Source organism: Andrena cerasifolii, chromosome 16 (genome assembly GCF_050908995.1).
Source record: "Andrena cerasifolii isolate SP2316 chromosome 16, iyAndCera1_principal, whole genome shotgun sequence".
Classification (NCBI taxonomy): Eukaryota; Metazoa; Arthropoda; class Insecta; order Hymenoptera; family Andrenidae; genus Andrena; species Andrena cerasifolii.
In genome coordinates this window covers 2,671,232-2,684,282 of record NC_135133.1, presented here as the reverse complement: position 1 = coordinate 2,684,282, position 13,051 = coordinate 2,671,232, and the positions used below count along the sequence as shown (strand labels likewise).

The window sequence follows — 13,051 nt, the reverse complement described above, 5'->3', positions numbered from 1 at the left end:
GCTGGGCGGATCTTCTGCAAAGAGGAAAAGCAAACCGACAGCAAAAAGCAGACCGACCGAGACTTGGCATTTTTCCGTTAACATACTCGTTCGAAGACCCATTACGAACTCGGTATAAATATAGACTCGGTGAGTTGCAAATAGTCGTCTGAAGCAGCGAATCCATACTTCTCTGACAAAGATTTATGTCTTTGTATTTTGCGCTTTGTGGAATTGCTCGCCTGCATCTTCAGGCTTTCTTTACACCTTCAGGTTTTCCTTAGATCCTCAGAGTTCCTTTGCACTTTTAGATTTTCTTTACATCTTTAGACTTCCATTACTTCTTTACAGCTTGGCACCTTGCAATCTTTGCTTCTTGACCTTCAAGATTATATATACAGGGGGTGGAAATTGCGATTAATTCGGACTTATAATGTTTGAATAGCAAATTTGTTATGTTGAGGATTCATGCCAGTTAGTAAATTTCGCTGGAGGGGCAGGAATTAATTATGACACCTAGTCACGGGCCAGGGTTAAATAATTTTAGCCTCATTAGGAAACCAGACTCCATCGTAGGTGGCTGAAGGAATTTATTATGCGATCTAGCATCTTCCTTTTTGAGTTTAGAATGCATGGGAGGAGGCGTGAATCGTTTCTGCCACTTGCCTGATTACAAATTAACGTTAATTTAATAACGTTATATTAAAAAGATATTTAACGATTACGCGACGTAACAAATATACAGTACCGAGTTAATGAGTGGTTGAACTCATGTTTATAAATAATTCTAATCAAATTAATACCAGCCACGAAATTAGTAACAGTAGCTATTGACATATTTTATTAACTGTTACCTCTCCTTACTATTTTTCAACTAAATTTTAGAACAGATTTTAAATTTTCACTACTTAATGTCTCATAAAAAAATACTTAATTAAAATACAGCTATTTTCTATGTTAATCTCACTTCTATTCGCCGTCAGACGCTTCATGTTTCAAATCTAAAGTTTCAGGACATTTATAGAATGTTCTTCCGCAAAAGATTGCGATCACTTCGACGCGCTTGTAATTGCTGTGCTTGTTGTTAGCCCTTCTGTCCAGCAAGGATTTCCCTGGTAACCTCATCCCCGGGCCCACGACCATGTAATCATCACCATTCTAGCCGCGAACGACTGGGAACGGCCGAGCTGATAATATCCGCGCCTGGAGACTTCTCCAGGAAGACAGACTCTAGAGCCTCCTCATTTTTCTGGCGTTCGATCACAACCGCTCCGCCATTACAACTGGTCTGCCCTGTTGTAACTTTCAGTATCAGCGAATGTACATTTTCACGGGAACATTACCCTTAACGAAACTTATATCATTATATTATATTTTATCATTTCGAAATTTAATACGGCGATTTTTTTCCCTTCGAATTATTCCCCCCTTAAATGTTCAGTGATGACGTGCAATTAACTAGATCTTGCCATTTGGCATAGTTATCCGTTTTAGGGTGATTTTTCGGAAGCAAAACAATATAAAATAAGTTAGAATACTGAGGAATTTTAACTTTCTATCCTGCTTCGATGTTTTTGTCGTTTATAATAATGTTTGTTACTGTGAAACCTCGAGCACTTGACATCTTGCTTTATCGAAACTTCAAACTTCTGTAGCTTTTTTATTTCATCGCATTCTGAAATGAACTTTTGGCAACATATTTTCGAAGTGAGGTTTGAGATAGTGTAATGTGCAAAATCAATTTTATTGACCGTTCAGGTGGGAATACAGTAGGACCTCGATACTTGTGTAACAGGTCGAAAAGGCGTACAAGTATCGAGGCTGCACTGATATGGATCAGATCAGATGATCTTCCTCTTCTACTCTGTCCTACTATTTTATTTATTTTCGTTGTTAAGTAAGGACACCTACTATTTCTGAATACTATTAATACTATTTCTTGGTGGAATCCAGCAGGCGAGGTTCACCTACAAGTTCTGTTGTATCTTGCACCCCCTTAAGGGGAGAAGTTCGTATAAACGGCGTATTCTTTTTTTAACAATTTTTAGGATTTTTTTACAAAGATACTAATGCGCTAATCCTTTTGAAACTTTAAGGGTACATTATTTAACATTACGACAAGTAAACAAAATTTTTGATGACAGTAAAATTATGATAAATACCAAAGTAATAGAGCAGTATCTAAAATAGGTTTTTTTTCGAGGTGCAAAACGGCGGCGATTGCAGCGTCTCTGATACTTATGTGAAACAGACCAATACAATTTTTTCTCAATTTATTTGAACAATCGTAAGAATATGAACCTAATATGGTATGAAAAAATCGCATATTTAAAAAATGGCGGCGCTTCAAACAATTATGTGTGACTTTCGCAAAAAATCTGTGTATTATTGGTTTAAAAAAAGTAGTTAAAATTAATAATTCGGTTAAATATTTAGGTTCATGTCCTGAGGAATATTATAAACTAAAAGTGTGCAGAATTTGAAGTTGATTGGTTACATAGTTTTTTAGTTACCCCGGCGCCAATTTTGAAAACGTGGTTTCGAGAGAAATCGATTTACCGATAAAATACGTATTTCTCGATATTTACCGGTAGATCGTGAGAAATACGTATTTCTCGATATTTGCCGGTAGATCGCGAGAAATAGTAGCGCAAAATTCCGTCGATATCTACTACGTTATCAGTGAAAAAAAAGCTTCAAACCGATTTACCGGTTTGCAACCCCTACTACACATTGGTCGAAGTGTCGACGAGTACTTCCAACGCTATACATTTTTCCGCGTCTCGCGGAAGTCTAAGGAACATCCTGGGGAGTACCTACGATTGTCAGCCAGTACGGTTGTCCGACCGGATACAGCTCCGCCGAAAGAGGAGGCCGGAAGTACGCATGTGGATCCTCGAATGCTGGGAACGATTCGAAATTTGCATCTACGTGCCTCCATCGAGGATCACGTAGGACGTTCAGCGTTTACGCGCAGGACCTTCCTCGAGGTGGTAGCTGCGTGTCTGGGCGCGACCCTCGTTTCTTCGAAACGAATGTAAATCGAGAAAGGTGTACACGTTTTTCACGATTGGGCGGGGAACGCGTATTGTCATCGGGGGCCCACGGGAACGGCACACGCGCTACTTCTTTTTGCGCGCGTCTCATTCTGCCTCGCCTCTCAGAATGTCGTGAGTCCTGATTTCATTGAGGAGGAAAGTGAACTCTTACGGGCGGGTTATTTCAGTCGAGCTGCTCCGTATTTGTTAACGGTCTCAAGGTGACCGCTGAAATTTTCGCGTTACTGCGCGGGCACGTGGCACCCGCCGGCGCTTACCCTTCTGATTCCGTGGGAATTCAAGGGATGCATCTCTGGTGGGCGGGCAAACGAGTATCAGTGAAATTTTACCTCAAGCTTGAAAAGTATTTTGTTCCTTTTGCGAATCGATGTTAAAATTAATAGTTTCCAAAGTGGTGCAAGCCAAAGATCTAAAAAATTGAATTCATCACGTATTTTGTGTTACTATCATTTTAAATTACAAAGTAAGCGACAAATTCAATTTTTTTTTTTTAATTTTTTACTTACGCCACTTTCATAATCACCGGCATAATGTTGTCAACTTTCACGTCGAGAGTGTAACAAGTGTAAATCCAAGTGTCTTCCTGCAAAACTATTAACACTGGAAATTTTACACCATCTTTTCTAATGATTTTTGTATGGCGGTCTCGGGTTTAGGACTGTTTGGTTTTTAACCTTTTTACTGGCAATTTCGGGGAGCTACTTATTGCAATGTTCCACTAACGAATTGAAACTATGCGGAAATGATTTGAAGCTCAGGAAAATTAAGGGTGTATTCTACTTTGCCGGTCGAACAAGAGGGCTATTTTCATGAATTTTTTTCAGGAACTATTGTTCGGATTTTAATGTTATTTTTTTTGTTAAATATTTGTTATTCCTTGCTGGATAGAATTGTATTTTTCATATCTCCAAAATATAATTACAATTGTGTGGATTTAAGTCGCAATGTTTGTGCCTCAGTGAGAACACTGCGGGAGTCGTCCTCAGCGTCAGAGTGGTTCTAAAATGATAAAAATAGAATGATTGTGGCCTATAGGGGTGTACGCATAAAGTGGACATTTTGGGCACAATCATGTTAACCGTGAAGGAGGAATTTTTTAAAATGATCGCATATAATAGCTCTAACATAATAAATATTTTTCACTTTTTAATAATATCATAACGGCATGGACTTCGGGTAAAACATTAGTAAACAAATGTACAAATCCAGAAGTATGTAGAACGTTTATTTTGGACGGAAAGAATTCATAAAAACTGACCATTTTACACACACTCCGAGCGATTATCCCCGAAGGGGGTACTCTAGTGTAACTACCTGTTTTTCAACGCCATCTTCAGGAATTTATTTAACAAAAACTAAAAGTTTATAATATCTGTCGTTTTACCGGCATATTAAGGTATGTTTTTGAGTTTTTTTTACCAACTATATCTATGTGTATGAGCAATAAAAAAGCTCAACACAATTCCGAGTATTACTTCAAACATACCTCAATATGCAGGCAAAACGCCAGATAGTATAAATCTAAAGATTTTGTTAAACAAATTTTCAAAGTTGGCATTGAAAAACGGGCAGTTACACTAGAGTACACCCTTGAACAATTTTTATTTATATCTTAAGTGCCAAGTATCTCCAATCACCCAAGGGCTAGCAAAAACCCTCTGCCCGCTTAAGAGGTCAACGCGCGTCGAAGGTAACGATCACGTAACGAGGTCCACGTCCAGTAATAAGACGTCGGTTACGTAAGTTCCTCTTGACCCCGGTGCATCGAGTGTAATGGGAGGCGAAGGATAGATGTAGAGTGCGCTTCAGCGTACAATACAATCTCGCCAACTGTGGCACCACTGTCCAGGGTGGCTTATAACCGTTTTGCTTTGAGTTAGTGGTGTCTCTAAGTAAAGCAGAGAGGCGGCACGGGATCTCCGCCTCTCCTTGATTTACTACAAGGCGGAAGGCAGCGCAGGGTCGTGATGTACCACGCCGGATTGACCTTCTGGGACTCCCAGGACCCCACTGCTTGGGTCCAGGATTTCCGAGCGGTGCTGGAAAGTTCCACGACGGGCACCGCCAGTATCCTGGCTATAGTTATAGGTGCACCGAACCAAAGACTTCTCAAAGGGACAAAAGAATTCTCGAGAAAGATACATGGTACGTGTGCCAGGGAATAGTGAGGTTTACAGAAGGAGTTAAGAGGAGGGATGGGAGGTAAAGGAGCTTATGAGAGGGCAATGGAGAATTTAGGGAATAAGGCCCAGGTGGCAAACGTTCCGAAGGGCCCACTTTTTGGGGAAAACGAAGAGGTAGTTTATTAAAAACGAGCTAAGTGTAGTAGTACATGAGAAAATAGTGTTTGGATAAAATCATAATTTTTTTTCAAGATGGGGCCTTCTGGATAGGGGCCCAGACGCAACTGTTCATCGGGTGCCCGGTTAATCTGACACTGTGAGAGGCAGTGGCGGTTTTAACAGAGCGGCCGATGAGCAGTTGCCGCTTGGGCCTCCGCCTAGAAGGCCCCCAGGGCCTCATCCTTAAAAAAATTATGATTTTATTCAAACTATATTTTTTTCCGTACTACTACACTAAGCCCGTTTTTAGTAAACTACTTCTTTATTTCCCTGGAAAAATGGGCCCCTCCAGAAGGTCTCCTAGGGTCCCATCCTTAAAAAAATTTGATTTCATCCAAACGATATTTTTCTTTCAGTACTGCTACCCTTAGCCCGCTTTTAGTAAACTACCTTTTCATTTTACCGAAAAAATGGGCCCTTCGGAACGTTTGCCACCTGGGCCTTTTTTCTTAAATTCGCCACTGGTGAGAGGGGGTGGGGTATGAAGAACTTGGAGGGTGGAATTTTTATAATGGTGGGGAAGTCGGAAAATAAAAGCGTTTGATTGCGGGTCACTTAACAGTAATGCTTCGATACAAGATCCCCTGCCAAACCTCGAATCTAGTCTTTACCAGCGCCACAGAATGCGCAGTGTGGAGCACTCTTCCCCTTGGGCATGTACATTTGAAAAGCGCACTGCTACACATCGCCAAAGTCAGAAAATGGAATAGTGGGTAAAGATGTGGGCCTTCTTCATTCTGCAAGGACAGGGATGACTAGTTTCGGGGTTCTGCAGGGGATCTAGTATCGAAGCATTACTGCCAAGTGCCTGGCAACCACGATCCTCCCATACACACCTTCCTGCCTTCCTGCAAATCGCATTGCTTCCTTAATTTCCCACCACCTGTCGTTATAGTCTTCCACGAAAAGTAGCCATGATTCGTTAGTGACATTTACAACCACGTTCACACGCGGATGCGTTCCCGAGTTCTGTACTCGCCACTTTACATGGCAGTGAGCCATTTTAATCACGCTTGTTAGGCGGAAGATAAACAAGGGTAATAGAGAGGAAAACGGTGTAATCATACGTATCACGTTGCTGGTCGTATCGCTGAGAACTTTTCAGTGGCTTGGTATGCATCCGTTAGAGAATGCTGAATACGTGCGCGCACGGACTAGTTACTCGAAAATACAGTGCGCTGAATAATTACACGATACTGTATTCCCATGCCACCGGTCAAAAAGATGTGTCCTACATTTTGTACTCTCTGTCCCATGAAGGATCACCTCCTAGTCGATTCTGTCCACCACGCATTGCACAGTCTGTACAATCCTAGGTTCTCTTAATAGGCTGAGCTGTTCGATTAATTACGGCTGGTACTGTAGGTGCGTGATCGCGGGTCCTAGATCATTGTTGGTACAATCTTCGATGCTCCAATCATCATAAACCGACATCGATTCATCCAATATAATTGAGTCTCAGTGGGTAATGTCCGTTGGAGGTGAGTTTGCGAAGACTGTACAGCGTCCAGATACATATGCAGAGTCACAGACTCATAATCCGGGTCCGTTGAACCTAACTGTCTGCCATTATAGTGGTCGTTGGCTAGACAAAAAGGAAGGTCGCCCGTTGGCTTTATATTTCTCATTCGATGCGCTTCTTACCTCATTAACGATGGAATCTCATTACAGCCGGGTCGGAGTCTATCGTACAATATCATTCGAAGCTTCAAGGAGACCCAAAGAGTGGTTAATTGAAGGCGGTTAATTCCTTCGAAGCCTCAACCACAATTTTTATTATTAAATATGATATAACAATTGTGGTCTCTTTAAAGTCAAAACCGATTAAATAATATTGTACTATAGTCGATTTCTCTTCTTTTGCAAAGTGAGAATAGCATAATTTAAAATTCTTGTATTTTTTTTAAACTTTAAATTTTTTTTGTATTTTTTTTTATAGATTTATTTGATAGATATAATATAAACTTTATTAAATTTATATATTTAATATAGATTGAACTGAAAATATAACGGCTCCGACTCCTGTACATTCATTAGTTCATTCCTCAATGTTGGTGACTGCGGGAGTTTTTATTTCAATATATTCATTTTTGTATCTGTTTATACAATAATAATATCTGGTTTAATTGCTAATTGTGAATTTGATTTATGAAAGATTATTGTTTTGTCAACATTAAGATAATTAGAATGTATAATAAGAATTCTATATTTTGGTTTATATAATTTAGCTTTTTTCATTTAATTATTCAAGTCTTTAATATTTTTGTGTGCAGGTGAGTTTATTCGTTCTATAAATAATAATCAGGACATTCGAAATTATAATGGTATATTTTATATTTATCCTTTAAAGAGGTTGGTTAAATTATTTCTTTATTTTATTTGTGTGGTGTTCCTTTTTTATACGGATTTTATTCGAAGTATTTAATTTTTGAATATGTTTCACGTAGAATAATGAATTTAATTTTTTACACTTATTTCATGGAAAGAAAATTTTGACCCCACATTTACATAAACTATCATTTTTACAACACTATAAATACCGATTATGTTTTCATCCTGTTATGCTTAGCTGTTACCCACGTTAATTGCGTTATTCTTCTTCCTTTTTCTGCCTCTGCCTCTTTTCTACTTTCTTCTCGCGTTTGGCACACATGCACGCCTGCCGCAAATGAAAATAGCTCGCCAGCGGTGTACTGTAGGCCGGCACGATACACATTCGCCTACGATACAGCGTGAATGGACGATCAGGCATCGCGTGTGCAGCAAGATCAAGATCGTGACCGCATACCTGCGTAACGATCAGTGCCAATTTCAGTGTTCGAGGTCACTCGCGCTGATTTCGTGGCGAGTCGCGTGGAAAATTGGCAAATATTCCGTGCACACCATCGAATACCATCTTGTAAGTAGATGCCTTCGCGATCGTTCCTCCGAAAGCGCGCGTATAAATAATTGGATAAATAATCGAAACTACACGCGTACAGAATTCGAATAACAGATTCTACTTAAGGGGAGGTTCTGGTCTAAATGTCGATTTTTTTTTATTTCATTTTTCGAATGTTCAACCTTTTAGGAAAACGTGTTTAAAAGGATTTGTTGAAATTCGTAAAATGCGTTTTTCTCGAAACAGTGTCCTCAAAACGGTGGGACCTGTATCTTCAAAAGTTATTATCCGATTCGACTGAAACCTTTTTTATTTTGAAGATTATTCTTTTGGCTAGGGGAAGGGACTAAAAAATTACAAAAAGTTGAAAATTTATAATTTTCAAAGGCGATGAAAGGACGAAAAATACAGGGAAAAGTGATTTCAAACTTCAAGTGTCGTTATTTTCTAAAAAAATGTAATTTTTGTAATTGTTTTAGTTCCCCCCTAGTCAAAAGAATAATCTTCAAAATAAACAAGGTTTCAGTCGAATCGGATAATAACTTTTGGAGATAGAGGTCCCACAGATTTGGATCAAATTTTTGACGCCTTGACTTTAACGACTCCCCAAGGCTGTCTGTAATGATTAATTTTAAAACAAAAAATATATTTCTATAATCTAAGACATCCTTAATACAATGCAACAAGTCCCATTAAATTATATATTGTAGTTTTCCTTTAATTAATTCCTAAAGATCACCTATTTTTTGGGCTCTAGACCAGAACCTCCCCTTAAAGAAAGAAATCGTGACGAAGAATACAAAAAGAGGCACAACAGGGTAAACTCGGGTAAGTTCGTGGTACAGGTTACTCCGTGGTACTTTTTCATTTATCTGTAACTCCAAATTGTCTGACTAAATTTAGATGGAACAAACACTAAGAGACAGCGTTGATCTTCTAGTTTATGTTGTGGTAAAATAATTAGTGAATTGAAGTTATTGTGATAAAGTGAGAGAGCATTTTCTTTCAGCAGCGCATTATTCGTGAAATTTTTCGCGCTAGTTGTGGACGATCGCTTGTTTATGTGTTATATGTGTTGGATTACTATAATTATTAAAAGGCAAAAATGACTCAATGACTCAAAAGGGAAACCTGAATATAGTAAAAGATAATGATACGTGTGTACAGCGTCTTTTTATTTCAATATCTGGCAACGGTGATAAAACAGACCGTTGAAGACTTAGAAAGACATTCTTTCCTAGCCGCTAAAAATAAAATTAAAATATAAATCTAGAAGGCTGATTTATTTAATAACCAATTTCCAATAATATGTGCTTTAGAAGATAAATGGAAAGTTCAAACTGCAGGTAAGTGGTGGTAAAATGACACTTTAACAAGTCTTACTCTGGAAATTATTATATAATAAGGCACAAGTGTTATTTTTGCTTATGAAAAGTGACTAAATTCCTATTTTTCGTGTGCCTGAGACTGCGTTTCTGATTGCGCTGTTTGAGAAATTTTCATGGTCAATATCAGAAACATTGTTTCCTTACGTCTCAGACATCTAACGATCATGAAGCGATTGATTATGCACGAAATAACAATAATATAAAATAATGTAAAATCATTTAAAATAATGTAAAATAATATGAAAAAAGTAGCTGAAGGCCATATCACGGGCTAGCGAGAACTATCACGGAGTTACCAGAGTAGGTACTATCACACAGTAACCAAAGCTATCACGAAGTAGCCAGAGTATGTCATGACAACTTAATCCTTACTAATATATAAAAGTGAAACGTTGCCTGTTTGTTTGTCCTTCTTTCACGCCTAAACGGTTGAACGGACTTCAATGAAATTTTGAATATCCATTAAATACGTCCTAGATTAGATTATAGACTATTTATAAATATGCTATCTAAAATAATAAATAATAATAATAATACCCGGGTGAAACCGGATAACGGGTCAGCTATTTTTGTATATTTTCAATTAAATATACTTAGTAAATTTCTGTTAACCTATTATTTGTGTCTCTGATATCTGACCTATCATTATATCCTAGACTCACTTTCAGGATATGTAAATATTAGCAATTAATAGACAAATTCTAAAACTACCACGGGCTTACCCGAGTTTACCCTACACTCTGTGGGATTTCAGAGATGGCAGAACACTTGGAGCGTTATTTTGAGTGGAGCAAAAATTTGGGCGTATGTGTTAATGAGAGAGAAAGTGATAGGCTTTCCTTTCGCGTGGTAAAATTCAGGCAGAAGTGCTGAAGGTTGCACGCAAAAAAACAGAGCACATTTCCTATTATTTATTTTCTGTGCCTTTGACATTTTTTACATAATTTTTCCATTATAAAAATTATTTTAGTATAAGGTTTTCTGATTTCTCGAAGCAAAACGTCAAAAAGGAATTTTTGCAGTGTATCCAGCTGATAAAAGTTACTAAGTAGGGCTGCGAATCTCTATAACCTTCCAAATAATCTGTCCCATAATTTTCCGGCTTCCACCATTTTTCTCCCCCATAGGTACAAGGTTCACTCCAAAATTAAAACCTCGTCAGGTGACCCTATGCTTCATTCCAAATTTACGCGGAAAACGCAGGAAGTGTGAATGCGCTCAGACTTTTGATCCTTAGTGTACAAGCACAGTTACAGGCACAACAGGATTCAGCGACGCAACAGTTCCATTTATCGCAATTTTGTAAGGTACCAACCATGTGACCTAGAATTTTCTATGCGGGAGAGCATGCAAGATAGCTCTATTACGGATAACGCGTAACAGTACTCCATTAATTGCGCGATCATTTCCTAGCCCGCATAAAACATCCGTGACACGTTTTAAGGGGGGATTGCGCCTTGTTGGGCCGAAAAATAGGCAATGCTTCGTGAATTTCTTGTACAAAAGCGGTTCGACAAATTAATTTCAGGTTTGGCTGGCTGTTTTATTGTATCTTCAACTATTGTTCTGAATTTTTGTGTGGCAGTGAACAAAAAAATATGGCAGATATAGGGAGCGTTGAAAAATAATCTGGTGGTCCTGGCGTTGACGGAAAGTACCGAGGGAAAGAGATTCTTAATCTATATGAATGTGGCTATATGTGGTAGTAGAGTTCCATTTTATTTAAAGAAGTTTTCCCGATTTTGGGGCAAAATTTTTTTCAGACTCAAATCGGGGCGCTTCATCTTCTTCAAAAGGCTGCCATTTTAACACTTTTTTTATTTTCCTTAATGCATCTACTACCACATATAGCCACATACATTCATATAGATTAAAAATCCCTTTTCCTCAGTACATTCCGTCAACGCCAGGACCACTCGATTATTTTCCAACGCTCCCTCTCTATATCTGCCATATTTTTTTTTTCTTTGCCACACAAAAATTCAGAACAATAGCTCAAGGTACCATAAAACAGCCTGCCCAACCTCAAATTAATTTATCGCGCCGATTTAGTACAAAAAAATTCACAAAATATTACCTATTTTTCGGCCCAGCAAGACGCAATCCAGTGGAAGCAACTATCGATGAGCTTAGAAAGTGGTGCATGAGGCACAAGTAACGAATTTGGCTCAAATTTTGTATGTAGATACTGTGCATCGTGATTTGTGGGTCGTTGTTATGGAGGGATGTAGCGTGTCTTCTGTTTTATTGCAAGCTCTCTGTTTTCCTTTAGTTGCTTTGATTTGGAATTTTATTAGGTCGGCGTAAAAGTTCGTTCGCTCACTGTTAGGTGATATTAGGTGTACGGAAATGTATTCTTTTACGACAGCTACAAAATGTGGGTGAATATCATAGATCGCGATGGAAACTACTTGGATTAAAAAGGCTTGTAACATATTATTATTTTAATAAAGAGTTTGGCTCGATAAAGCAAACGATTTTTTGCACCGGTTTAATAACAATGTGGTAAATGCACAGGACGTACTGTTGAATTGGTGTTCGAAGCATTACCTTCTCCGGCCCCTCGCTATATGCTCGTGCGAACGAACGAAATTGTATTTAAATTACAGTGGTAGCTTAATTGTAATCCATATTTTTTCTAATTTTCAATTGACAATAGTTTACCACTATATAATTATCTGAATCAGGTTCGTTTTTGCAAGTAGATCTAGAAACCAACCATTGAATTCTATAATTTCTCAAAATTGTTGTCAGTGGGTCCCGTATGTTCGGTACGTTTTTAATAAAATTTAAACCTCGTGCACGTCTCGGGACAGTTTGTAAAATCCATACAACATCTTAAATAATATAATTTGAATTTCGACTGTAAAAATTGTTCTAATCAGAAGAGATGATTTCGGCGCACTGGTTCGGTCTATTGAATAATTAAATAAAAGCTATTTTGCAACTCTGAGAATTTTTATCAAATTCCAACGTTTCGGTCAGTGGTTTTGACCATTTTCAAGGAAAGTTGTTAGCTAAACGGAAAAATACTGCGTATGCTTTTATACAAGGAAATTTTTCTTTTAAACTCAGTCACCGTTCAACCGAGTCGTACATCGCACGTTCCCAATAATGAACGTATTAATTGTTTAAAAGAAAAATTTTCTCGCATGAAAGCATACGCAGTATTTTTTCGTTTATCTAATTTTCCTTGGAAATGGTCAAAGCCACTGACCGAAACGTTTGAATTTGACAAAAAATTCTCAAAATTGCAAAATAGCTTTAATTTAAAATTATTCAACAGACCGAACCAGTGCGCCGAAGCCATCTCTTCTAATCCATACAACATCTGTTCGAAACTTGAACAGTTGCCTCGAGGAAGAATTCGAACGACGTTGCGAGACGCTCAGCCTTGAGTGG

General features: G+C 38.2%; 2 protein-coding genes across 5 annotated transcripts in view; one reads left to right on the top strand and one right to left on the bottom strand.

The window, feature by feature from the left end:
- The window catches only part of LOC143377865 (uncharacterized), a 56,299-nt gene that overhangs the window by 30,546 nt on the left and 12,702 nt on the right, over window positions 1–13,051 (bottom strand). The window lies entirely within an intron of this gene.
- The window catches only part of LOC143377894 (uncharacterized), a 93,497-nt gene continuing 86,690 nt past the window's right edge, over window positions 6,245–13,051 (top strand). For 2 of the 4 annotated variants that reach the window (XM_076829711.1, XM_076829707.1), the window contains exons 1-4: window positions 6,245–6,492; window positions 6,710–6,861; window positions 7,052–7,247; window positions 7,373–7,434. The gene's annotated coding sequence lies outside the window, so the exon portion shown is untranslated. Of the gene's footprint in view, window positions 6,493–6,709; window positions 6,862–7,051; window positions 7,248–7,372; window positions 7,435–10,813; window positions 10,957–13,051 lie in introns of those variants that run through there. The other 2 variants (XM_076829710.1, XM_076829708.1) reach the window with 2 other exon arrangements.